We start from the raw sequence: 27,855 nt of genomic DNA, 5'->3' as shown, positions 1-27,855 counted from the left end.
GGTGTCAGTAGTGTTCCCTATAGACAGGTGTCAGTAGTGTTCCCTATAGACATCTAGACAGGTGTCAGTAGTGTTCCCTATAGACATCTAGGTGTCAGTAGTGTTCCCTATAGACATCTAGACAGGTGTCAGTAGTGTTCCCTATAGACATCTAGACAGGTGTCAGTAGTGTTCCCTATAGACATCTAGACAGGTGTCAGTAGTGTTCCCTATAGACATCTAGACAGGTGTCAGTAGTGTTCCCTATAGACATCTATACAGGTGTCAGTAGTGTTCCCTATAGACATCTAGACAGGTGTCAGTAGTGTTCCCTATAGACATCTAGACAGGTGTCAGTAGTGTTCCCTATAGACATCTCAGTACAGGTGTCAGTAGTGTTCCCTATAGACATCTAGACAGGTGTCAGTAGTGTTCCCTATATAGACAGGTGTCAGTAGTGTTCCCTATAGACATCTAGACAGGTGTCAGTAGTGTTCCCTATAGACATCTAGACAGGTGTCAGTAGTGTTCCCTATAGACATCTAGGTGTCAGTAGTGTTCCCTATAGACAGGTGTCAGTAGTGTTCCCTATAGACATCTAGGTGTCAGTAGTGTTCCCTATAGACATCTAGAGAGGTGTCAGTAGTGTTCCCTATAGACATCTAGACAGGTGTCAGTAGTGTTCCATATAGACAGGTGTCAGTAGTGTTCCCTATAGACATCTAGACAGGTGTCAGTAGTGTTCCCTATAGACATCTAGACAGGTGTCAGTAGTGTTCCCTATAGACATCTAGACAGGTGTCAGTAGTGTTCCCTATAGACATCTAGACAGGTGTCAGTAGTGTTCCCTATAGACATCTAGACAGGTGTCAGTAGTGTTCCCTATAGACATCTAGACAGGTGTCAGTAGTGTTCCCTATAGACATCTAGACAGGTGTCAGTAGTGTTCCCTATGTACAGGTGTCAGTAGTGTTCCCTATAGACATCTAGACAGGTGTCAGTAGTGTTCCCTATAGACATCTAGACAGGTGTCAGTAGTGTTCCCTATAGACATCTAGACAGGTGTCAGTAGTGTTCCCTATAGACATCTATACAGGTGTCAGTAGTGTTCCCTATAGACAGGTGTCAGCAGTGTTCCCTATAGACATCTAGACAGGTGTCAGTAGTGTCAGTAGTGTTCCCTATAGACATCTAGACAGGTGTCAGTAGTGTTCCCTATAGACATCTAGACAGGTGTCAGTAGTGTTCCCTATAGACAGGTGTCAGTAGTGTTCCCTATAGACATCTAGACAGGTGTCAGTAGTGTTCCCTATAGACAGGTGTCAGTAGTGTTCCCTATAGACATCTAGACAGGTGTCAGTAGTGTTCCCTATAGACATCTAGACAGGTGTCAGTAGTGTTCCCTATAGACATCTAGACAGGTGTCAGTAGTGTTCCCTATAGACATCTAGACAGGTGTCAGTAGTGTTCCCTAGACATCTAGACAGGTGTCAGTAGTGTTCCCTATAGACATCTAGACAGGTGTCAGTAGTGTTCCCTATATACAGGTGTCAGTAGTGTTCCCTATAGACATCTAGACAGGTGTCAGTAGTGTTCCCTATAGACATCTAGACAGGTGTCAGTAGTGTTCCCTATAGACAGGTGTCAGTAGTGTTCCCTATAGACATCTAGACAGGTGTCAGTAGTGTTCCCTATAGACATCTATACAGGTGTCAGTAGTGTTCCCTATATAGTCACAGTGTTCCCTAGACAGGTGTCAGTAGTGTTCCTTATAGACATCTAGACAGGTGTCAGTAGTGTTCCCTATAGACATCTAGACAGGTGTCAGTAGTGTTCCCTATAGACATCTAGAAAGGTGTCAGTAGTGTTCCCTATAGACATCTAGACAGGTGTCAGTAGTGTTCCCTATAGACATCTAGACAGGTGTCAGTAGTGTTCCCTATAGACATCTAGACACATGTCAGTAATGTTCCCTATAGACATCTAGACAGGTGTCAGTAGTGTTCCCTATAGACATCTAGACAGGTGTCAGTAGTGTTCCCTATAGACACAGGTGTCAGTAGTGTTCCCTATAGACATCTAGACAGGTGTCAGTAGTGTTCCCTATAGACATCTAGACAGGTGTCAGTAGTGTTCCCTATAGACATCTAGACAGGTGTCAGTAGTGTTCCCTATAGACATCTAGACAGGTGTCAGTAGTGTTCCCTATAGACATCTAGACAGGTGTCAGTAGTGTTCCCTATAGACATCTAGACAGGTGTCAGTAGTGTTCCCTATAGACATCTAGACAGGTGTCAGTAGTGTTCCCTATAGACATCTAGACAGGTGTCAGTAGTGTTCCCTATAGACATCTAGACAGGTGTCAGTAGTGTTCCCTATAGACATCTAGACAGGTGTCAGTAGTGTTCCCTATAGACATCTAGACAGGTGTCAGTAGTGTTCCCTATAGACATCTAGACAGGTGTCAGTAGTTCCCTATATACAGGTGTCAGTAGTGTTCCCTATAGACATCTAGACAGGTGTCAGTAGTGTTCCCTATATACAGGTGTCAGTAGTGTTCCCTATAGACATCTAGACAGGTGTCAGTAGTGTTCCCTATAGACATCTAGACAGGTGTCAGTAGTGTTCCCTATAGACAGGTGTCAGTAGTGTTCCCCCTATAGACAGGTGTCAGTAGTGTTCCCTATAGACATCTAGACAGGTGTCAGTAGTGTTCCCTATAGACATCTAGACAGGTGTCAGTAGTGTTCCCTATAGACATCTAGACAGGTGTCAGTAGTGTTCCCTATAGACATCTAGACAGGTGTCAGTAGTGTTCCCTATAGACATCTAGACAGGTGTCAGTAGTGTTCCCTATAGACATCTAGACAGGTGTCAGTAGTGTTCCCTATAGACATCTAGACAGGTGTCAGTAGTGTTCCCTATAGACATCTAGACAGGTGTCAGTAGTGTTCCCTATAGACATCTAGACAGGTGTCAGTAGTGTTCCCTATAGACATCTAGACAGGTGTCAGTAGTGTTCCCTATATACAGGTGTCAGTAGTGTTCCCTATAGACATCTAGACAGGTGTCAGTAGTGTTCCCTATATACAGGTGTCAGTAGTGTTCCCTATAGACATCTAGACAGGTGTCAGTAGTGTTCCCTATAGACATCTAGACAGGTGTCAGTAGTGTTCCCTATAGACAGTGTCAGTAGTGTTCCCTATAGACATCTAGACAGGTGTCAGTTCCCTAGTGTAGTGTTCCCTATAGACATCTAGACAGGTGTCAGTAGTGTTCCTATATAGACAGGTGTCAGTAGTGTTCCCTATAGACAGGTGTCAGTAGTGTTCCCTATAGACATCTAGACAGGTGTCAGTAGTGTTCCCTATAGACATAGACAGGTGTCAGTAGTGACATCTAGACAGGTGTCAGTAGTGTTCCCTATAGACATCTAGACAGGTGTCAGTAGTGTTCCCTATAGACATCTAGACAGGTGTCAGTAGTGTTCCCTATAGACAGGTGTCAGGTGTCAGTAGTGTTCCCTATAGACATCTAGACAGGTGTCAGTAGTGTTCCCTATATACAGGTGTCAGTAGTGTTTATAGACATCTAGACAGGTGTCAGTAGTGTTCCCTATAGACAGGTGTCAGTAGTGTTCCCTATAGACATCTAGACAGGTGTCAGTAGTGTTCCCTATATAGACAGGTGTCAGTAGTGTTCCCTATAGACAGGTGTCAGTAGTGTTCCCTATAGACATCTAGACAGGTGTTCTAGTAGTGTTCCTTATAGGTGTCATAGTGTTCCCTATAGACTAGAGGTGTCAGTAGACAGGTATCAGTAGTGTTCCCTATAGACATCTAGACAGGTGTCAGTAGTGTTCCCTATAGACATCTGGACAGGTGTCAGTAGTGTTCCCTATAGACATCTAGACAGGTGTCAGTAGTGTTCCCTATACACATCTAGACACGTGTCAGTAGTGTTCCCTATAGACAGGTGTCAGTAGTGTTCCCTATAGACATCTAGACAGGTGTCAGTAGTGTTCCCTATATATAGGTGTCAGTAGTGTTCCCTATAGACATCTAGACAGGTGTCAGTAGTGTTCCCTACAGGTAGATGTATGAGCATTCTACAGGGAAATCCCAATGGCCCCCTCTCTCTCTTTCTCACATACACACATACACACACACACACACAGCAGCAGCACGTACATCACAGCAGCACACTCACATTATTTTACACACATCAGCACACACACACACACACACACACACACACACACACACACACACACACACACACACACACACACACACACACACACACACACACACACACACACACACACACACACACACACACACACACACACACACACACAGTCTACAGGTAGATGTTTGAGCAGTCTCAGACCCTGGCTGCTCTAGAGAGAGAGAGAGGGGGCCATTGGGATTTCCCTCTTTAATTAATTCAGGATTTGTACAGGGCACGGGGTCATGTATCTCATGTATGTTCTCATGTAAAACCCTGAAGCCAGTGTGTGTGTGTGTGTGTGTGTGTGTGTGTGTGTGTGTGTGTGTGTGTGTGTGTGTGTGTGTGTGTGTGTGTGTGTGAGAGAGAGAGAGAGAGAGAGAGAGAGAGAGAGAGAGAGAGAGAGAGAGAGAGAGAGAGAGAGAGAGAGAGAGAGAGAGAGAGAGAGAGAGAGAGAGAGAGAGAGAGAGAGAGAGAGAGAGAGAGAGAGAGAGAGAGAGAGAGAGAGAGAGAGAGAGAGAGAGAGAGAGAATGAGAGAGAGAGAGAGAGAGAGAGAGAGAGAGAGAGAGAGAGAGAGATAGATAGTGTTTGGTTATAAACTTGTTCTTTAGATGTTGTAAGAGACAGAGTGGATCTAATTAGATGCTGTGAACTGTGAGGGTGTGAGGTTCCCTCCTCTCACTTTGTCTCTTCTCTTCCTCTCCTCTTCTCACTGTCTCTGATGCTGAGCACTGGAGGAGAGCGACCTGGAGTAGAGGGAGGAGAGGACAAACTGTCTCTGATGCTGAGCACTGGAGGAGAGCGACCTGGAGTAGAGGGAGGAGAGGACAAACTGTCTCTGATGCTGAGCACTGGAGGAGAGCTACCTGGAGTCAGCCATAGAGGGAGGAGAGGACAAACTGTCTCTGATGCTGAGCACTGGAGGAGAGCGACCTGGAGTCAGCCATAGAGGGAGGAGAGGACAAACTGTCTCTGATGCTGAGCACTGGAGGAGAGCGACCTGGAGTCAGCCATAGAGGGAGGAGAGGACAAACTGTCTCTGATGCTGAGCACTGGAGGAGAGCGAGCGACCTGGAGTCAGCCATAGAGGGAGGAGAGGACAAACTGTCTCTGATGCTGAGCACTGGAGGAGAGCGACCTGGAGTCAGCCATAGAGGGAGGAGAGGACAAACTGTCTCTGATGCTGAGCACTGGAGGAGAGCGACCTGGAGTCAGCCATAGAGGGAGGAGAGGACAAACTGTCTCTGATGCTGAGCACTGGAGGAGAGCGACCTGGAGTCAGCCATAGAGGGAGGAGAGGACAAACTGTCTCTGATGCTGAGCAATGGAGGAGAGCGACCTGGAGTCAGCCATAGAGGGAGGAGAGGACAAACTGTCTCTGTTTCACCTCGAAACACAGTCAACAAACTGTTTGATCAGACAAGCAGAAGATTGGTCATCTGGGGTTGGGAGACAAAGGACAGAGGGTGATGTACTGGCTTCACTCAGCACCTGCTGTAGGGTCGGGATACTTTCAGACTTTTAGTTCATCACATAACACATCAGAACAGTCCTGAAAAGAACAGAGCAGGACTCTTCTATAAGGTTTTGGGCCCAGATTCACAAAATAAAAAAAATAAGAAGTTCATAAGATATTTCGTAAATGCAAGTCCTCAATAATGTCTTAAGATTTCACAATTTTCTTAGGATCTTCTCAAATATCTTCTTATGACCCCCCCCCCCCCCCCCACACACACACACACGGGACGGTTGAGCTAGTATACGCTTATGTGATTTGCATGAGGTTGTAAGTAACAAGAACATTTCCCAGGACATAGACATATCTAATGTCGGCAGAAAGCTTAAATTCTTGTTAATCTATTTACACTGTTCAATGTACAGTAGCTATTACAGTGAAAGAAAGCCATGTTAATGTTTGAGGAGAGTGCCCAGTTTTGAACATGAATATTTATCAATAAACCAATTAGGCACATTTGGGCAGACTTGATACTACATTTTGAAAATAAATTAAATGGTTCATTGGATCAGTCTAAAACTTTGCCAAAATCTAAATTGCCCCTAAACTGGAATAATACATTGTGGCCTTTCTCTTGCATTTCAAATATGATTTTAAAAAAAGCATGTTTTCTTCTTTGCATGATCTTTTACCAGATCTAATGTGTTATGTTCTCCTACATTCATTCCATATTTACACAAATTTCAAAGTGTTTCCTTTCAAATAGTATCAAGAATATGCATATCCTTGCTTCAGGTCCTGAGCTACAGGCACGTTTTGATTTTTTTAAATTTAACCTTTATTTAACCAGGAAGGGCTCATTGAGATTAATATCTATTTTTCAAGAGCACCCTTGCCAAGATAGGCAGCACCAAGTCATTACAAAAAAATACAGACAGACATCATGAAAAACTACAGGTAATCTAGTAAAAACCATTGAATTCACAAGAGTATAAAACAGTTAGATTTGGGTATGTCATTTAGGAAGAAAATTGGAAAAAATGGTTGTTGCTTGACAACCGATTTAGTTAGCTATCTAGCTGGCATTGGCAATCATGTTAGCATGTTTTCTACAGAGATAACTGTTCTAAAACATGTTCTTAGGTTTAAAATAATCAATAGTGAAACTTTCAGATGAAGTTTGTGAGTGAATTAAATATGTTCAATTGCTTTCATGATCTTTTTCTCTCACTGCTTTAAGACAGGGGTTTGGCTATCTGGGACTAACAACATTTCCAATAACTTTATGACCAATAATCTCATTTCTTCTTCATTTTTCTCTCAAGGAGAAACATAATAAATAGCGCAAGAAAATTTCCAATAACCTTTTTTCAGGACTAGCAACTTTGCATTCTTCATAAGTTTATAGTTAAGGAAAAAATGGCAGTTAAGAAGAATATGGCCCCTGGACTCTGAATTCAGGGAAACTGGTGTGAACCCCAAATCCCTCCTGTGTGTGTGTGTGTGTGTGTGTGTGTGTGTGTGTGTGTGTGTGTGTGTGTGTGTGTGTGTGTGTGTGTGTGTGTGTGTGTGTGTGTGTGTGTGTGTGTGTGTGTGTGTGTGTGTGTGTGTGTGTGTGTGTGTGTGTGTGTGTGTGTGTGTGTGTGGTCGCCCCTATCCTCTAACTCATATTACCCCTGACAGGCTCTCTGCTACAGGGATCACCTATTGAGGGGAACTCTGGGGACCTGGAGGAAGTGTAATAAAACATGCTAATAATAATATACACAGCCAGGGCTGACTGTAGGGAGGAGCAAGAGACAGAGTGGAGGACTAGGAGAGGAAACATTAGGAACACCTTCCTAGTATTCAGTTGCACCCCGTTTTTCCCCTCAGAACAGCCTCAATTCATCAGGGCATAAACTCTACAAGGTGTAGAAAGCATTCCACAAGGATGCTGGCCCATTCTTCCCACTGTTGTGTCAAGATGGCTGGATGTCCTTTGGGTGGTGGACCATTCTTGATGCACACAGGAAACTGTTGAGCATGAAAAACCCAGCAGTATTGCAGTTCTGGACACACTCAAAGCTACTACCATACGCCGTTCAAAGGCACTGTTGTCTTGACCGTTCTCCCTCTGAATGGCACACATACACAATCCATGTCTCAATTGTCTCAAGGTTTATAAATCCTTCTTTAACCTGTACTCTCCTTCATCTACAATGATTGAAGTGGATTTAACAAGTGACATCAATAAGGGATCATAGCTTTCACCTGGATTCATCTGGTCAGTCTGTCATGGAAAGAGCAGGTGATCCTAATGTTTTGTACACTCAGTGTATTATAGTGAGTGTGTTGTTGGTGGGGCAGACTATGTCAGACTGGGGCTGTGGTTGTGTGTCTGGGAGGGGGGTGTTACACTCCTGCACCCCTGATTACATGTCTCTCTCTCCCAGCATGCTCCAGGTGTCGCCACACTTTGCCATTTCCCATGAAACCCCTGTCAGCTTCCCGTCTGATTAACACACACACACACACACACACACACACACACACACACACACACACACACACACACACACACACACACACACACACACACACACACACACACACACACACACACACACACACACACACACCAAAAACATGTTCACACACAGGGGTAGTTTTGATGAGTGAGAGCTCTCCAAACTGTAATAACATAAAGCAGGGGTCGCTATTACATTCAGCCGTGGGCCGATTTTTGCTTGAGCAAATCGTCGGGGGTTCAGAACATAGTTATAAATCATTTGTACACTGCAAATTGACCCCAAGATTCACAAACAGATATAGTATTTAGCAGAATCATTTCAAACCTTGATAACATTGGGATACGATCACATATGACTACTTATTTATGCGTAAGGATAACTTGGGAACAGATTTCCTAAATTACATTTCCTGGTGATTTTACAGAATTTAATGTCTATATATCTTTCTTGTTTTTGCTCAGAACACTAAATAAAATCACCCATAAAGCTGCACAGCATGAGTCATTGCAAACTGTAGACACGTTGAAGTGAGTAACTGTGTCTGTGTCTGTGTCTGTGTCTGTGTCTGTGTCTGTGTCTGTGTCTGTGTCTGTGTCTGTGTCTGTGTCTGTGGCTGTGTCTGTGTCTATGGCTGTGTCTGTGGCTGTGTTGGTGGCGGTGTCTGTGTCTGTGGCGTAGTCTGTGGCGGTGTCTGTGTCTGTGTCTATGGCTGTGTTGGTGGCGGTGTCTGTGTCTGCACTGTGTCTGTGGCTGTGTTGGTGGCGGTGTCTGTGTCTGTGGCGGTGTCTGTGGCGGTGTCTGTGGCGGTGGCTGTGTCTGTGTCTATGGCTGTGTCTGTGGCTGTGTTGGTGGCGGTGTCTGTGTCTATGGCTGTGTCTGTGGCTGTGTTGGTGGCGGTGTCTGTGTCTATGGCTGTGTCTGTGGCTGTGTTGGTGGCGGTGTCTGTGTCTGTGGCAGTGTCTTTGTCTGTGTCTATGGTTGTGTCTGTGGCTGTGTTGGTGGCGGTGTCTCTGTCTGCACTGTGTCTGAGTCTGTGTTGGTGGTGGTGTCTGTGTCTGTGTCTGTGTCTGTGTCTGTGTCTGTGTCTGTGTCTGTGTCTGTTTCTGCACTGTGTCTGAGTCTGTGTCTGTGTCTGTGTCTGTGCCTGTGTCTGTGTCTGAGTCTGAGTCTGAGTCTGAGTCTGAGTCTGTGACTGCACTGTGTCTGTGTCTGTGTCTGTGTCTGTGTCTGTGTCTGCGTCTGCGTCTGCGTCTGCGTCTGCGTCTGTGTATGTTTCTGTGTCTGTGTTATTGTCTGTGTCTGTGTATGTTTCTGTGTCTGTGTCTGTGTTATTGTCTGTGTCTGTGTCTGTGTCTGTGTCTGTGTCTGTGTCTGCACTGTGTCTGTGTCTGTGTCTGTGTCTGCGTCTGCGTCTGCGTCTGCGTCTGCGTCTGCGTCTGTGTATGTTTCTGTGTCTGTGTCTGTGTTATTGTCTGTGTCTGTGTATGTTTCTGTGTCTGTGTTATTGTCTGTGTCTGTGTCTGTGTCTGCGTCTGCGTCTGTGTCTGTGTCTGTGTTATTGTCTGTGTCTGTGTCTGTGTTATTGTCTGTGTCTGTGTATGCGTCTGTGTCTGTGTCTGTGTTCTTGTCTGTGTCTGTGTCTGTGTCTGTGTCTGTGTCTGTGTCTGCGTCTGTGTCTGTGTCTGTGTCTGTGTCTGTGTCTGTGTTATTGTCTGTGGCTGTGTCTGTGTTATTGTCTGTGTCTGTGTCGGTGTTATTGTCTGTGTCTGTGTTATTGTCTGTGTCTGTGTCTGTGTTATTGTCTGTGTCTGAGTCTGTGTCTGTGTTATTGTCTGTGGCTGTGTCTGTGTTATTGTCTGTGTCTGTGTCTGTGTTATTGTCTGTGCCTGTGTTATTGTCTGTGTCTGTGTCTGTGTTATTGTCTGTGTCTGAGTCTGTGTCTGTACTGTGTCTGTGTCTGTGTCTGTGTCTGTGTCTGTGTCTGTGTCTGTGTCTGTGTCTGTGTCTGTGTCTGTGTCTGTGTCTGCACTGTGTCTGTGTCTGAGTCTGCACTGTGTCTGTGTCTGTGTCTGCGTCTGCGTCTGCGTCTGCGTCTGCGTCTGTGTCTGTGTATGTTTCTGTGTCTGTGTCTGTGTCTGTGTCTGTGTCTGTGTCTGTGTTATTGTCTGTGGCTGTGTCTGTGTTATTGTCTGTGTCTGTGTCTGTGTTATTGTCTGTGTCTGTGTTATTGTCTGTGTCTGCATCTGTGTCTGTGTCTGTGTTATTGTCTGTGTCTGCATCTGTGTCTGTGTCTGAGTTATTGTCTGTGTCTGTGTCTGTGTCTGCGTCTGTGTCTGTGTCTGTGTCTGTGTTATTGTCTGTGTCTGTGTCTGTGTTATTGTCTGTGTCTGTGTCTGTGTTATTGTCTGTGTCTGTGTTTTTGTCTGTGTCTGTGTCTGTGTCTGTGTCTGTGTCTGTGTCTGTGTCTGTGTCTGTGTCTGTGTCTGTGTTATTGTCTGTGTCTGTGTCTGTGTCTGTGTCTGTGTTATTGTTTGTGTCTGTGTCTGTGTCTGTGTCTGTGTCTGTGTCTGTGTCTGTGTCTGTGTCTGTGTCTGTGTCTGTGTTATTGCCTGTGTCTGTGTCTGCGTCTGCGTCTGTGTCTGTGTCTGTGTCTGTGTCTGTGTCTGTGTCTGTGTCTGTGTCTGTGTCTGTGTCTGTGTCTGTGTTATTGTCTGTGTATGTGTATGTGTCTGTGTCTGTGTTATTGTCTGTGTCTGTGTATGTGTCTGCACTGTGATTTTTCTTACACCAACATGACACCGTTATTATAATGGAAGGACTTTACAAATTAAGGATTTGTAACAGAAATTAATCTGGTCATATGATCAGATAAAGCCGTTTCAGATAAAACTATGTGTGACCTAATGGACTGTCTGAAAGTAGTGACAACTAGCACATGTGATCTAGTTACCACCTCAAAAAGGTAAAGCATTTAGCATTACGCAGGTGTGAGTGCGTGCATGTGTGTGTTTGTGTGTATGTGGTTAGCAGGAATGCACAGGGTGCAGTAATTGAATGATAAGATCAGTGCGGACGGCTGAGGTGCTGACAGACACTCAGGAGGAGATGAGGCTGAGAGAGTGAGAGGAGGGGGGACAGGGAGATGGAGCGAGGGAACGAGAGAGAGTGTTAATGGAGAGGGAGATAGAGGCTGTTAGGGGAGAGGGAGAGAGAGGAGGGGGACAGGGAGATGGAGCGAGGAACGAGAGAGAGTGTTAATGGAGAGGGAGATAGAGGCTGTTAGGGGAGAGGGAGAGAGAGGAGGGGGGACAGGGAGATGGAGCGAGGGAACGAGAGAGAGTGTTAATGGAGAGGGAGATAGAGGCTGTTAGGGGAGAGGGAGAGAGAGGAGGGGGGACAGGGAGATGGAGCGAGGGAACAAGAGAGAGTGTTAATGGAGAGGGAGATAGAGGCTGTTAGGGGAGAGGGAGAGAGAGGAGGGGGGACAGGGAGATGGAGCGAGGGAACGAGAGAGAGTGTTAATGGAGAGGGAGAGAGAGGAGGGGGGACAGGGAGATGGAGGCTGTTAGGGGAGAGGGAGAGAGAGGCTGTTAGGGGAGAGGGAGAGAGAGTGGTGGAGTAGAGAGAGAGAGGAGAGTGAGAACGGTGGGGGAGGAGAGAGACAGACAGTTGTTGCAGTCTGATAGTGGGGCATCTGTCAGGTGTGTGTGGTAATTGAACCAGACCTGTGGAGCACACAGGATATCCTGCGGGTACCAGAACACACGGCACACCTGAAACCTATGGCCCTACTGGCCCTGTGGCGTAGGCAGCATTGAAAACTCCTGCTCCCCAAACTTCACCACTCATCAATAGTCAACCTTCACAAGTCTATAAGTGTGTATTACTTCAGTTACCTGTGTGAGTAAATGAAAGGTGACACCAGAGAGTGGAGGTGCTGTGACTCAGCTCTAATGCTTCTCTCCATCACACTCTCCTTCCCTGTTCTCCCTCCCTTCAGAATGCCGGGGAACCCAATCCTTTCTGGGATCCATATTCCTCAGGAACCTCCAGACCGAGCCCAGCCGTCACCATGGAAATGGGAATAGTGGATGTGGGAATGGGGATAGTGATTTTGGAGTGGGGGTAATGAATGTGAGATATATTCACAGGGGGGTGCTAAAAGAGAAGCTTTTATTGTGGAGCTGAATACAAGCACACTTCCTTCTCTTATAGGACTCAGAGCAGCAGGTGTGTGTGTGTGTGTGTGTGTGTGTGTGTGTGTGTGTGTGTGTGTGTGTGTGTGTGTGTGTGTGTGTGTGTGTGTGTGTGTGTGTGTGTGTGTGTGTGTGTGTGTGTGTGTGTGTGTGTGTGTGTGTGTGTGTGTGTGTGTGTGTGTGTGTGATGCGTGTGCGTGTGTGAGTCCAGTGAGGGTGCTGTGGTTTATAAGGCCTGGGTCGGTGCGACAGGGAGTTATGAAACTTAACACGTCCCATAAACAACCTCATTTCCCTCACAGAGGAGAGAGGAGCAGATCACTGCACTACAGCTGTATCTGGAAGGCCAAGTCAGCTACACAGCAATCATTAAGAATGTATTGTCTGAAACAAACAGGACTAGTGTCCTTTAATAGTCCATTCTATGGGTTACATTTCTATCTGCAACTTTAGACATTACAGAATAAGCCCCAGGATGGATTTGAGAGAAAGAGTGGGAGTGAAGGAGGGAGAGAGTGAGAAGAGAAGAGGGAGAGAGGGAGGGTGGGGTAAGAGTGGAGAGAGGGAGGGTGGGGTAAGAGTGGAGAGAGGGAGGGTGGGGTAAGAGTGGAGAGAGGGAGGGTGGGGTAAGAGTGGAGAGAGGGAGGGTGGGGTAAGAGTGGAGATAGGGAGGGTGGGGTAAGTGGAGAGAGGGAGGATGGGGTAAGAGTGGAGAGAGTGAGAAGAGAAGAGGGAGAGAGGGAGGGTGGGGTAAGAGTGGAGAGAGGGAGGGTGGGGTAAGAGTGGAGAGAGGGAGGGTGGGTGGGGTAAGAGTGGAGAGAGGGATGGTGGGGTAAGAGTGGAGAGAGTGAGAAGAGAAGAGGGAGAGAGGGAGGGTGGGGTAAAAGTGGAGAGAGATGGATGAAGGAGGCAGGGAGGGGGGTGTAGTTGGTAGGAAGCAGGCAGGGGGAATGTTGGTCTTAATCCCTCTCCTCAGAGCTCAGGCTCAGGTGTCTGTGTGTCTGAATGGGCCTGTGTCACTCTGAGTATCACAGTACACACACACACACACACACACACACACACACACACACACACACACACACACACACACACACACACACACACACACACACACACACACACACACACACACACACACACACACACACACACACACACACACACAGCACACAAACTACCAGGGAGAGAGAGGCAAAAAATGAGAGCTTTCAAAGCTTTCATAATTCTACTTATCTTTCTAGATGTCTCTGTTGCTGTGTGTGTGTGTGTGTGTGTGTGTGTGTGTGTGTGTGTGTGTGTGTGTGTGTGTGTGTGTGTGTGTGTGTGTGTGTGTGTGTGTGTGTGTGTGTGTGTGTGTGTGTGTGTGTGTGTGTGTGTGTGTGTGTGGGTGGGTGTCTGTGTGTGTCTCTCTCTCTCTTTTTCCCTCTCGCTCTGTCTCTCTCCCACTCTCTTCCTCTCTCTCTGGTCTGTTCTTCCGCACAGACCAAGGACAGGTGCCTCTAAACAGAGCAAGAGCCAATTAGTATTTTATTTGTCCCCCCCTCCTCTCTTTCTCTTCTCCTCTCCCTCCCTTTGGGTCTCTTAGTGTGATTCCAGGCTGACAGTAATGTGCATGTCACATGTTGTCATAATACCAGAGACCCAAACAAGTCCTTACACACACACACATGTCACAAACACAGAGGGAGAGGGGGTAAGAGATGGAGGGGGTAAGAGATGGAGGGGAGAGGGGGTAAGAGATGGAGGGGGACAGGGGGTAAGAGGGGAGAGGGGGAAAGTGATGGAGGAGGGGTAAGGGGGGAGAGCAGGTAAGAAATGGAGGGGGAGAGGGGTAGGAGGTAGAGGGGGTAAGAGATGGAGGGGAGAGGGGGAAATAAATGGAGGGGAGAGGGGGTAAGAAATGGAGGGAGGGGGTAATAGATGGAGGGGAGAGGAAGAAAGAAATGGAGGGGAGGGGGGGGTAATAGATGGAGGGGAGAGGGGTAATAGGTGGAGCGGAGAGGGAGTAATAGATGGAGGAGAGAGGGGTAAGAAATGGAGGGGAGAGGGAGTAATAGATGGAGGGGAGAGGGGTAAGAAATGGAGGGGAGAGGGAGTAATAGATGGAGGGGAGAGGGGGCAATAGATGGAGGGGAGAGGGGGTAATAGGTGGAGCGGAGAGGGAGTAATAGATGGAGGAGAGAGGGGGTAATAGATGGAGGGAGAGGGGGTAAGAAATGGAGGGGAGAGGGGGTAATAGATGGAGGGGAGAGGGGGTAATAGATGGAGGGGAGAGGGAGTAATAGATGGAGGGGAGAGGGGATAATAGATGGAGGGGAGAGGGGGTAAAAGGTGGACGGGAGAGGGGGTAATAGATGGAGGGGAGAGGGGGTAATAGGTGGAGGGGAGGGGGTAATAGGTGGAGGGGAGAGGGGGTAATAGGTGGAGGGAGAGGGGTAATAGGTGGAGGGAGAGGGAGTAATAGATGGAGGAGAGAGGGGGTAATAGATGGAGGGGAGAGGGGGTAAGAAATGGAGGGGAGAGGGGGTAATAGGTGGAGCGGAGAGGGAGTAATAGATGGAGGAGAGAGGGGGTAATAGATGGAGGGGAGAGGGGTAAGAAATGGAGGGGAGAGGGGTAATAGATGGAGGGGAGAGGGGGTAATAGATGGAGGGGAGAGGGGGTAATAGGTGGAGCGGAGAGGGAGTAATAGATGGAGGAGAGAGGGGGTAATAGATGGAGGGGGAGGGGGTAAGAAATGGAGGGGAGAGGGGGTAATAGGTGGAGCGGAGAGGGAGTAATAGATGGAGGAGAGAGGGGTAATAGATGGAGGGGAGAGGGGGTAAGAAATGGAGGGAGAGGGGGTAATAGATGGAGGGAGAGGGGGTAATAGATGGAGGGAAGAGGGAGTAATAGATGGAGGGGAGAGGTGTTAATAGATGGAGGGGAGAGGGGGTAATAGGTGGAGGGGAGGGGGTAATAGATGGAGGGGAGAGGGGGTAATAGGTGGAGGGGAGAGGGGGTCATAGGTTGAGGGGAGAGGGGTCATAGGTTGAGGGGAGAGGGGGTAATAGGTGGAGGGGAGAGGGGTAATAGGTGGAGGGAGAGGGGGTAATAGATGGAGGGGAGAGGGGTAATAGGTGGAGGGGAGAGGGGTAATAGATGGAGGGGAGAGGGGGTAATAGGTGGAGGGGAGAGGGGGTCATAGGTGGAGGGGAGAGGGGGTAATAGATGGAGGGAAGAGGGGGTAATAGATGGAGGGAGATGGGGTAATAGATGGAGGGGAGAGGGGTTATAGATGGAGGGAAGAGGGGGTAATAGATGGAGGGGAGAGGGGGTAATAGATGGAGGGGAGAGGGGGTAATAGATGGAGGGGAGAGGGGGTAATAGATGGAGGGGAGAGGGGGTAATAGATGGAGGGAGAGGGGATAATAGATGGAGGGAGAGGGGGTAATAGATGGAGGGGAGAGGGGGTAATAGATGGAGGGAGAGGGGGTAATAGATGGAGGGGGAGAGGGGGTAATAGATTGAGGGAAGAGGGGGTAATAGATGGAGGGGAGAGGGGTAATAGATGGAGGGGAGAGGGGGTAATAGATGGAGGGGAGAGGGGTAATAGATGGAGGGGGAGAGGGGGTAATAGATGTAGGGGGAGAGGGGGTAATAGATGGAGGGAAGAGGGGGTAATAGATGGAGGGGAGAGGGGGTAATAGATGGAGGGGAGAGGGGTAATAGATGGAGGGGAGAGGGGGTAATAGATGGAGGGGAGAGGGGGTAATAGATGGAGGGGGAGAGGGGGTAATAGGTGGAGCGGAGAGGAGTAATAGATGGAGGGAAGAGCGGGTAATAGATGGAGGGGAGAGGGGGTAATAGGTGGAGGGGGAGGGGGTAATAGATGGAGGGGAGAGGGGGTAATAGGTGGAGGGGAGAGGGGGTCATAGGTGGAGGGAGAGGGGTAATAGGTGGAGGGGAGAGGGGGTAATAGGTGGAGGGGAGAGGGGGTAATAGATGGAGGGGAGAGGGGATAATAGGTGGAGGGGGAGGGGGTAATAGATGGAGGGGAGAGGGGGTAATAGGTGGAGGGGAGAGGGGGTCATAGATGGAGGGGAGAGGGGGTCATAGGTGGAGGGGAGAGGGGGTAATAGGTGGAGGGGAGAGGGGGTAATAGGTGGAGGGTAGAGGGGGTAATAGATGTATCATGAGCCTGGCGGTAGCATGCATCACCTCCAACGTGACTGGAGTGTATGCGGGTAAGCATCTCTGGACGTAGTGATTTGGGAATAATGACCTTCTGACCTCTGAACAAGACGCCATTTTGCACGCTGATCTCATCTCGAAAGGTCCAGTATTCTCTCACTGTGAAAGGTGTCTCCTCTTTCAGGTATGGCCAACCTGCGAGAGCCATGGACTTCAGTGACTGTAGGCGTTCGTCCTTGTCAGTGTGTTGCCTTATCTGGGCTAGGCGGTGATCTGTGACGTTTAAGTAGTCTGCCTGATTGATCTGTTGAACATCTTGTTGTTTCTGCTGTAGCGAACAGATGGCCTGCCGCTGATAGACAGTGCCTCTGCCTGTACATTGTGTTGTTGCCCTGCTCAGTGTGTCGCTGATGTACATCTCTGGTCCTGGCTTGTAAATGACCTTCAGGCTGTAGTTTTGCAGAGTCAGGAGCATGCTTTGAAGCCTCTTGGGCGCGTTGAGGAGAGGTTTACTGAATATGGCAATGAGTGATTTGTGGTCAGTTTCAGCGATGACCAGGTCTCGCCCATATAAGTAGTGATGGAATCGCTGGCAGGAGAAGACGATGCTGAGGCACTCTTTCTCAATTTGTGCATAGTTTTGTTCGGTGGGGGTGAGTGCTTTCGAGGCAAACGCAACGGGCTGGCTTTCCTGCATAAGGCAGCATCCAAGTCCCCTTTGGCTGGAGTCGCTCTGGATTGTGACAGGCTTCATGACGTCGTAGTAGCGCAACACTGGCATGGATGAAGCCAGAGATTTCATCTCCTGCACTGCGGCCTCGTGCTTGGGTAGGCAGTGCCATGATGTGTCTTTGTCCAGCAACCGGCGCAGAGGCTCACAGACTGCTGATAGGTGTGGCATGAACTTTGCAAGATAGTTTGCAAAGCCAATGAGACGCTGTACTCCTTTTGCATCAGACGGGTTTGGCATGTCGAGGATCGCTCTGACCTTGTCTGGGTCCGGCTTCAGGCCTTTTGCCGAGAGAATGTGGCCAAGGAAGTGGACGTCTTTCACCTTGAACTGCAGCTTCTTCAGGCCAAGGCGAAGCTTAACTGATCGGCAGCGCTCCATCAGTGCCAGGAGCTTCACAACGTGGTCGCGTACTGCTTCTTCGTCTGTGTCACCACAGCCTACGATCAGGACATCATCTGCGATGGGTTCAATGCCCTTGAGCCCAGCCAGTAACTCGTGCTGCTTACGTTGGTATATCTCAGGCGCCACCGAGACACCAAACGGGAGCATGAGCCAGCGTTTCCGACCCCAGGGGGTCCAGAAGGTAGTCATGAGGCTGCTTTCTTCATCCAGCTTGCATTGAAGGAATGCATCTCGGGCATCCACCTAGGTGAAAATCCTGGCCTTGGGAAGCTTATAGAGGACATCCTCTAGTGTCGTCATGATGTACTGGGATCGTTTCAGTGCTTGGTTCAGATGCTTTGGGTCCCTCAGCTTCTCTATTTTTTTCACTATGACCATATTGCTGATCCAGTCAGTTGGTTCAGTCACAGATGTCATGTGGCCATCGGCCTCATACTTGTCCAGCTGGGCGTTCACAGCCACTTTCATTGCAATGGGCACATTGCGAGGAGCACACTGGACTGGAGTGATGCTCTCATCCACTTCAAAGTGTACCTCCCCAGGCACAGATTCAACGGGCATGTTGAATACATCGTCATACCTGCTAAGTAGTTGTTCTTTGGACAGGGGTCCATGCTGGACATGTTCCACAATGTGCAGGTCATTTGGTACAGTGAACTGCATCAGTCCCAGGCGTTCGCATGTAGAGCCTGAGAGGAGAGGATGTTGACTGGTTTTTACAATCTCAAACTCCAGCTTGTGTTTGCGTCCCCGAATAACACATTCGGTCTCAAAGGTGCCCATAGAGCTCATTAGCTCTCCTGAGTAGAGCTTTAGTCTAGTATCGCTGGGCAATAGATGTGTGTCAGGTGCCAGATTGATTTTGTCTTTGTAGCTCATTACGTTGCATGTAGCACCAGAATCCAGTTGACATTGTTGTTGCTTGTTGTGTAATCGTAGTGTCACAAACCATTTCTTCCCTCTTGAGTGTACAGCCCCAATGGATTCATGCATGTAAATGTCACTTTCACTTTTCAGCTCTGAACATTGAATGACATCATCAACACAGTGAATCTTGCCCTCACTCACCCTTCTTTTGCTTTTGAGACACACTTTTGCAAAATGATTATTAGTTCCACAAGCTCTGCATGGTTTTCCGTAGGCAGGGCAGTGCTCTTTGCCACGTGTGTGTGTATTCCCACAGTATTTACATGCTACGGGGCTCTCTGTGTTCACCGTTCGTGGTGAATTGCTCTGCCTCGATTGGTTTAGTCTGAATGTCTGCCTAGCAACAGCGTGAACGGTATCAACGTCGGAGTGTGGGGTTTCGATTTCCATTGTTTTCATTCTCATGTCAGTGACTTCAGCAGTGCGACACATTTCAATGGCAGTTACTAATGTTAAGTTTCTCTCTCTCAGTAGACCCGGCGTGTATCCTCATTTGCAATTGCGAGCACTATTTTGCCACAAATCAATTCATCTTTCAATCCCCCGTATTCACTAGTGGCGGATTTCTCTCTCAAACGGGTTACAAAGTTGTGTACTGACTCACCATCTTCCTGTTTACAGCTTCCGAAAACGAACCGCTCATAAATTACGTTTCTGGCGGGTTTGAAGTAATTCTCCAATGCGCATTGTACGAATGGCTACAACTGGAGTCCGGGGAACAGACCGGTTAGTCGATTACCTATCAACTAGACTCCGTAACAGTGTGTGTGTGTGTGCTGCTGTGTGTGCTGATGTGTGTGATGTGAAGTGTGTGTGGGCTGCTGTGTGTGTGCTGCTGTGTGTGATGTGAAGTGTGTGTGGGCTGCTGTGTGTGATGTGTGTGTGCTGCTGTGTGTGATGTGTGTGTGCTGCTGTGTGTGATGTGATGTGTGTGTGCTGCTGAGTGTGATGTGTGTGTGGGCTGCTGAGTGTGATGCGTGTGGGCTGCTGAGTGTGATGTGTGTGTGGGCTGCTGAGTGTGATGTGATGTGAGCTGCTGAGCGTGATGTGTGTGGGCTGCTGAGTGTGATGTGATGTGTGTGGGCTGCTGAGTGTGATGTGATGTGTGTGGGCTGCTGAGTGTGATGTGATGTGAGCTGCTGAGCGTGATGTGTGTGGGCTGCTGAGTGTGATGTGATGTGTGTGGGCTAATGAGTGTGATGCGTGTGGGCTGCTGAGTGTGATGTGTGTGCTGCTCTGTGTGATGTGTGTGTGTGTGTGTGTGTGTGTGTGTGTGTGTGTGTGTGTGTGTGTGTGTGTGTGTGTGTGTGTGTGTGTGTGTGTGTGTGTGTGTGTGTGTGTGTGTGTGTGTGTGTGTGTGTGTGTGTGTGTGTGTGTGTGTGTGTGTGTGTGTGTGTGTGTGGTGCGTGTGTGCGTAGGTGCGTGTGTGTGTGTGTGTGCTGCTGTGTGTGATGTGATGTGTGTGTGTTGCTCTGTGTGATGTGTGTGTGCTGCTGTGTGTGATGTTTGTGTGTGTGTGATGTGTGTGTGCTGCTGTGTGTGATGTGCTGTGTGTGGTGTGTGTGTGCTGTGATGTGATGTGTGTGTGCTGCTGTGTGTGCTGCTGTGTGTGATGTGAAGTGTGTGTGGGCTGCTGTGTGTGATGTGTATGTGCTGCTGTGTGTGATGTGTGGGTGCTGCTGTGTGTGATGTGATGTGTGTGTGCTGCTGAGTGTGATGTGTGTGGGCTGCTGAGTGTGATGTGATGTGTGTGTGGGCTGCTGAGTGTGATGTGATGTGTGTATGGGCTGCTCAGTGTGATGTGTGTGGGATGCTGAGTGTGATGTGTGTGGGCTGCTGAGTGTGATGTGATGTGGACTGCTGAATGTGATGTGTGTGGGCTGCTGAGTGTGATGTGATGTGTGTGGGCTGCTGAGTGTGATGTGTGTGTGCTGCTATGTGTGATGTATGTGTGTGTGTGTGTGTGTGTGTGTGTGTGTGTGTGTGTGTGTGTGTGTGTGTGTGTGTGTGTGTGTGTGTGTGTGTGTGTGTGTGTGTGTGTGTGTGTGTGTGTGTGTGTGTGTGTGTGTGTGTGTGTGTGTGTACTGCTGTGTGTGCTGCTGTGTGTGATGTGTGTGTGCTGCTGTGTGTGATGTGTGTGTGCTGCTGTGTGTGATGTGATGTGTGTGTGGGCTGCTGAGTGTGATGTGATGTGTGTGGGCTGCTGAGTGTGATGTGTGTGTGCTGCTATGTGTGATGTGATGTGTGTGGGCTGTGTGTGTGTGTGTGTGTGTGTGTGTGTGTGTGTGTGTGTGTGTGTGTGTGTGTGTGTGTGTGTGTGTGTGTGTGTGTGTGTGTGTGTGTGTGTGTGTGTGTGTGTGTGTGTGTGTGTGTGTAGGTGCGTGTGTGCGTGTGTGTGTGTGTGTGTGTGCTGCTGTGTGTGATGTGATGTGTGTGTGTTGCTCTGTGTGATGTGTGTGTGCTGCTGTGTGTGATGTTTGTGTGTGTGTGATGTGTGTGTGCTGCTGTGTGTGATGTGCTGTGTGTGGTGTGTGTGTGCTGTGATGTGATGTGTGTGTGCTGCTGTGTGTGCTGCTGTGTGTGATGTGAAGTGTGTGTGGGCTGCTGTGTGTGATGTGTATGTGCTGCTGTGTGTGATGTGTGGGTGCTGCTGTGTGTGATGTGATGTGTGTGTGCTGCTGAGTGTGATGTGTGTGGGCTGCTGAGTGTGATGTGATGTGTGTGTGGGCTGCTGAGTGTGATGTGATGTGTGTATGGGCTGCTCAGTGTGATGTGTGTGGGATGCTGAGTGTGATGTGTGTGGGCTGCTGAGTGTGATGTGATGTGGACTGCTGAATGTGATGTGTGTGGGCTGCTGAGTGTGATGTGATGTGTGTGGGCTGCTGAGTGTGATGTGTGTGTGTGTGTGTGTGTGTGTGTGTGTGTGTGTGTGTGTGTGTGTGTGTGTGTGTGTGTGTGTGTGTGTGTGTGTGTGTGTGTGTGTGTGTGTGTGTGTGTGTGTGTGTGTGTGTGTGTGTGTACTGCTGTGTGTGCTGCTGTGTGTGATGTGTGTGTGCTGCTGTGTGTGATGTGTGTGTGCTGCTGTGTGTGATGTGATGTGTGTGTGGGCTGCTGAGTGTGATGTGATGTGGGCTGCTGAATGTGATGTGTGTGGGCTGCTGAATGTGATGTGTGTGGGCTGCTGAGTGTGATGCGTGTGGGCTGCTGAATGTGATGTGGGCTGCTGAATGTGATGTGTGTGGGCTGCTGAGTGTGATGTGATGTGTGTGTGGGCTGCTGAGTGTGATTTGATGTGTGTGGGCTGCTGAGTGTGATGTGATGTGTGTGTGGGCTGCTGAGTGTGATGTGTGTGGGCTGCTGAGTGTGATTTGATGTGTGTGGGCTGCTGAGTGTGATGTGATGTGTGTGTCGGCTAATGAGTGTGATGCGTGTGGGCTGCTGAGTGTGATGTGTGTGCTGCTCTGTGTGTGTGTGTGTGTGTGTGTGTGTGTGTGTGTGTGTGTGTGTGTGTGTGTGTGTGTGTGTGTGTGTGTGTGTGTGTGTGTGTGTGTGTGTGTGTGTGTGTGTGTGTGTGTGTGTGTGTGTGTGTGTGTGCTGTGTGTGTGATGTGATGTGTGTGTGTGTTGCTCTGTGTGATGTGTGTGTGCTGCTGTGTGTGATGTTTGTGTGTGTGTGATGTGTGTGTGCTGCTGTCTGTGATGTGCTGTGTGTGGTGTGTGTGTGCAGTGATGTGATGTGTGTGTGTGTGTGTGCTGCTGTGTGTGATGTGAAGTGTGTGTGGGCTGCTGTGTGTGATGTGTGTGTGATGTGTGGGTGCTGCTGTGTGTGATGTGATGTGTGTGTGCTGCTGAGTGTGATGTGTGTGTGGGCTGCTGAGTGTGATGTGTGTGTGTGTGGGCTGCTGAGTGTGATGTGATGTGTGTGGGCTGCTGCGTGTGATGTGATGTGGGCTGCTGAGTGTGATGTGATGTGTGTGTGGGCTGCTGAGTGTGATGTGATGTGTGTGTGGGCTGCTCAGTGTGATGTGTGTGGGATGCTGAGTGTGATGTGTGTGGGCTGCTGAGTGTGATGTGTGTGTGTTGCTCTGTGTGTGTGTGTGTGTGTGTGTGTGTGTGTGTGTGTGTGTGTGTGTGTGTGTGTGTGTGTGTGTGTGTGTGTGTGTGTGTGTGTGTGTGTGTGTGTGTGTGTGTGTGTGTGTGTGATGTGTGTGCTGCTGTGTGTGATGTTTGTGTGTGTGTGATGTGTGTGATGTGCTGTGTGTGTGTGTGTGTGCTGTGATGTGCTGTGTGTGGTGTGTGTGTGCTGTGATGTGATGTGAAGTGTGTGTGGGCTGCTGTGTGTGATATGTGTGTGCTGCTGTGTGTGATGTGTGGGTGCTGCTGTGTGTGATGTGATGTGTGTGTGCTGCTGAGTGTGATGTGTGTGTGGGCTGCTGAGTGTGATGTGATGTGGGCTGCTGAGTGTGATGTGATGTGTGTGTGCTGCTGTGTGTGATGTGTGTGTGTTGCTCTGTGTGATGTGTGTGTGCTGCTGTGTGTGATGTTTGTGTGTGTGTGATGTGTGTGTGCTGCTGTGTGTGATGTGCTGTGTGTGGTGTGTGTGTGCTGTGATGTGATGTGTGTGTGCTGCTGTGTGTGCTGCTGTGTGTGATGTGAAGTGTGTGTGGGCTGCTGTGTGTGATGTGTATGTGCTGCTGTGTGTGATGTGTGGGTGCTGCTGTGTGTGATGTGATGTGTGTGTGCTGCTGAGTGTGATGTGTGTGGGCTGCTGAGTGTGATGTGATGTGGGCTGCTGAATGTGATGTGATGTGTGTGGGCTGCTGAGTGTGATGTGATGTGTGTGGGCTGCTGATTGTGATGTGATGTGTGTATGGGCTGCTCAGTGTGATGTGTGTGGGATGCTGAGTGTGATGTGTGTGGGCTGCTGAGTGTGATGTGATGTGGACTGCTGAATGTGATGTGTGTGGGCTGCTGAGTGTGATGTGATGTGTGTGTGTGTGTGTGTGTGTGTGTGTGTGTGTGTGTGTGTGTGTGTGTGTGTGTGTGTGTGTGTGTGTGTGTGTGTGTGTGTGTGTGTGTGTGTGTGTGTGTGTGTGTGTGTGTGTGTGTGTGTGTGTACTGTGTGTGTGCTGCTGTGTGTGATGTGTGTGTGCTGCTGTGTGTGATGTGTGTGTGCTGCTGTGTGTGATGTGATGTGTGTGTGGGCTGCTGAGTGTGATGTGATGTGGGCTGCTGAATGTGATGTGTGTGGGCTGCTGAATGTGATGTGTGTGGGCTGCTGAGTGTGATGCGTGTGGGCTGCTGAGTGTGATGTGATGTGTGTGTGGGCTGCTGAGTGTGATTTGATGTGTGTGGGCTGCTGAGTGTGATGTGATGTGTGTGTGGGCTGCTGAGTGTGATGTGTGTGGGCTACTGAGTGTGATTTGATGTGTGTGGGCTGCTGAGTGTGATGTGATGTGTGTGTCGGCTAATGAGTGTGATGCGTGTGGGCTGCTGAGTGTGATGTGTGTGCTGCTCTGTGTGATGTGTGTGTGTGTGTGTGTGTGTGTGTGTGTGTGTGTGTGTGTGTGTGTGTGTGTGTGTGTGTGTGTGTGTGTGTGTGTGTGTGTGTGTGTGTGTGTGTGTGTGTGTGTGTGTGTGTGTGTGTGTGTGTGTGTGTGTGTGTGTGTGCTGCTGTGTGTGATGTGATGTGTGTGTGTTGCTCTGTGTGATGTGTGTGTGCTGCTGTGTGTGATGTTTGTGTGTGTGTGATGTGTGTGTGCTGCTGTCTGTGATGTGCTGTGTGTGTGTGTGTGCAGTGATGTGATGTGTGTGTGTGTGTGTGCTGCTGTGTGTGATGTGAAGTGTGTGTGGGCTGCTGTGTGTGATGTGTGTGTGATGTGTGGGTGCTGCTGTGTGTGATGTGATGTGTGTGTGCTGCTGAGTGTGATGTGTGTGTGGGCTGCTGAGTGTGATGTGTGTGTGTGTGTGTGGGCTGCTGAGTGTGATGTGATGTGTGTGGGCTGCTGCGTGTGATGTGATGTGGGCTGCTGAGTGTGATGTGATGTGTGTGTGGGCTGCTGAGTGTGATGTGATGTGTGTGTGGGCTGCTCAGTGTGATGTGTGTGGGATGCTGAGTGTGATGTGATGTGTGTGGGCTGCTGAGTGTGATGTGTGTGTGTTGCTCTGTGTGTGTGTGTGTGTGTGTGTGTGTGTGTGTGTGTGTGTGTGTGTGTGTGTGTGTGTGTGTGTGTGTGTGTGTGTGTGTGTGTGTGTGTGTGTGTGTGTGTGTGTGTGTGTGTGTGTGTGTGTGTTGCTCTGTGTGATGTGTGTGTGCTGCTGTGTGTGATGGGGTCCTCTGTAGCTCAGTTGGTAGAGCATGGCGTTTGTAACGCCAGGGTAGTGGGTTCAATCCCCGGGACCACCCATACGTAGAATGTATGCACACATGACTGTAAGTCGCTTTGGATAAAAGCGTCTGCTAAATGGCATATATTATTATTATTATTATATATTATTATGTTTGTGTGTGTGTGATGTGTGTGATGTGCTGTGTGTGGTGTGTGTGTGCTGTGATGTGCTGTGTGTGGTGTGTGTGTGCTGTGATGTGATGTGAAGTGTGTGTGGGCTGCTGTGTGTGATATGTGTGTGCTGCTGTGTGTGATGTGTGGGTGCTGCTGTGTGTGATGTGATGTGTGTGTGCTGCTGAGTGTGATGTGTGTGTGGGCTGCTGAGTGTGATGTGATGTGGGCTGCTGAGTGTGATGTGATGTGTGTGTGTGCTGCTGTGTGTGATGTGTGTGTGTTGCTCTGTGTGATGTGTGTGTGCTGCTGTGTGTGATGTTTGTGTGTGTGTGATGTGTGTGTGCTGCTGTGTGTGATGTGCTGTGTGTGGTGTGTGTGTGCTGTGATGTGATGTGTGTGTGCTGCTGTGTGTGCTGCTGTGTGTGATGTGAAGTGTGTGTGGGCTGCTGTGTGTGATGTGTATGTGCTGCTGTGTGTGATGTGTGGGTGCTGCTGTGTGTGATGTGATGTGTGTGTGCTGCTGAGTGTGATGTGTGTGGGCTGCTGAGTGTGATGTGATGTGGGCTGCTGAATGTGATGTGATGTGTGTGGGCTGCTGAGTGTGATGTGATGTGTGTGTGGGCTGCTGAGTGTGATGTGATGTGTGTATGGGCTGCTCAGTGTGATGTGTGTGGGATGCTGAGTGTGATGTGTGTGGGCTGCTGAGTGTGATGTGATGTGGACTGCTGAATGTGATGTGTGTGGGCTGCTGAGTGTGATGTGATGTGTGTGGGCTGCTGAGTGTGATGTGTGTGTGCTGCTCTGTGTGATGTGTGTGTGTGTGTGTGTGTGTGTGTGTGTGTGTGTGTGTGTGTGTGTGTGTGTGTGTGTGTGTGTGTGTGTGTGTGTGTGTGTGTGTGTGTGTGTGTGTGTGTGTGTGTGTGTGTGTGTGTGTGTACTGCTGTGTGTGCTGCTGTGTGTGATGTGTGTGTGCTGCTGTGTGTGATGTGTGTGTGCTGCTGTGTGTGATGTGATGTGTGTGTGGGCTGCTGAGTGTGATGTGATGTGGGCTGCTGAATGTGTGTGTGTGGGCTGCTGAGTGTGATGTGATGTGTGTGGGCTGCTGAGTGTGATGCGTGTGGGCTGCTGAGTGTGATGTGATGTGTGTGGGCTGCTGAGTGTGATGTGTGTGAGCTGCTCTGTGTGTGTGTGTGTGTGTGTGTGTGTGTGTGTGTGTGTGTGTGTGTGTGTGTGTGTGTGTGTGTGTGTGTGTGTGTGTGTGTGTGTGTGTGTGTGTGTGTGTGTGTTGCTCTGTGTGATGCGTGTGTGCTGCTGTGTGTGATGTTTGTGTGTGTGTGATGTGTGTGATGTGCTGTGTGTGGTGTGTGTGTGCTGTGATGTGATGTGTGTGTGTGTGTGCTGCTGTGTGTGCTGCTGTGTGTGATGTGATGTGTGTGTGTTGCTCTTTGTGATGTGTGTGTGCTGCTGTGTGTGATGTTTGTGTGTGTGTGATGTGTGTGTGCTGCTGTGTGTGATGTGCTGTGTGTGGTGTGTGTGTGCTGTGATGTGATGTGTGTGTGCTGCTGTGTGTGCTGCTGTGTGTGATGTGAAGTGTGTGTGGGCTGCTGTGTGTGATGTGTATGTGCTGCTGTGTGTGATGTGTGGGTGCTGCTGTGTGTGATGTGATGTGTGTGTGCTGCTGAGTGTGATGTGTGTGGGCTGCTGAGTGTGATGTGATGTGGGCTGCTGAATGTGATGTGATGTGTGTGGGCTGCTGAGTGTGATGTGATGTGTGTGTGGGCTGCTGAGTGTGATGTGATGTGTGTATGGGCTGCTCAGTGTGATGTGTGTGGGATGCTGAGTGTGTGTGTGGGCTGCTGAGTGTGATGTGATGTGGACTGCTGAATGTGATGTGTGTGGGCTGCTGAGTGTGATGTGATGTGTGTGGGCTGCTGAGTGTGATGTGTGTGTGTGTCTGTGTGATGTGTGTGTGTGTGTGTGTGTGTGTGTGTGTGTGTGTGTGTGTGTGTGTGTGTGTGTGTGTGTGTGTGTGTGTGTGTGTGTGTGTGTGTGTGTGTGTGTGTGTGTGTGTGTGTGTGTACTGCTGTGTGTGATGTGAAGTGTGTGTGTGCTGCTGTGTGTGATGTGTGTGTGTGATGTGTGTGATGTGTGTGTGCTGCTGTGTGTGATGTGATGTGTGTGGGCTGCTGAGTGTGATGTGATGTGGGCTGCTGAATGTGATGTGTGTGGGCTGCTGAATGTGATGTGTGTGGGCTGCTGAGTGTGATGCGTGTGGGCTGCTGAATGTGATGTGGGCTGCTGAATGTGATGTGTGTGGGCTGCTGTGTGTGATGTGATGTGTGTGTGGGCTGCTGAGTGTGATGTGTGTGGGTGCTGTGTGTGTGTGATTTGATGTGTGTGTGCTGCTGATGTGATGTGTGTGTGTGTGTGCTGAGTGTGATGCGTGTGGGTGTGTGTGTGATGTGTGTGTGTGTGTGTGATGCTGTGTGTGTGTGTGTGTGTGTGTGTGTGTGTGTGTGTGTGTGTGTGTGCTGTGTGTGTGTGTGTGTGTGTGTGTGTGTGTGTGTGTGTGTGTGTGTGTGTGTGTGTGTGTGTGTGTGTGTGTGTGTGTGTGTGTGCTGTGTGTGTGTGCTGTGTGTGTGTGTGTGTGTGTGCTGCTGTGTGTGTGCTGTGATGTGATGTGTGTGTGTGTGTGTGTGTGCTGCTGTGTGTGATGTGAAGTGTGTGTGTGCTGTGTGTG

The sequence above is a fragment of the Oncorhynchus gorbuscha genome, linkage group LG18 (assembly GCF_021184085.1).
Source record: "Oncorhynchus gorbuscha isolate QuinsamMale2020 ecotype Even-year linkage group LG18, OgorEven_v1.0, whole genome shotgun sequence".
NCBI classification, from domain to species: Eukaryota; Metazoa; Chordata; class Actinopteri; order Salmoniformes; family Salmonidae; genus Oncorhynchus; species Oncorhynchus gorbuscha.
Note: the sequence above shows the minus strand (reverse complement) of the source record.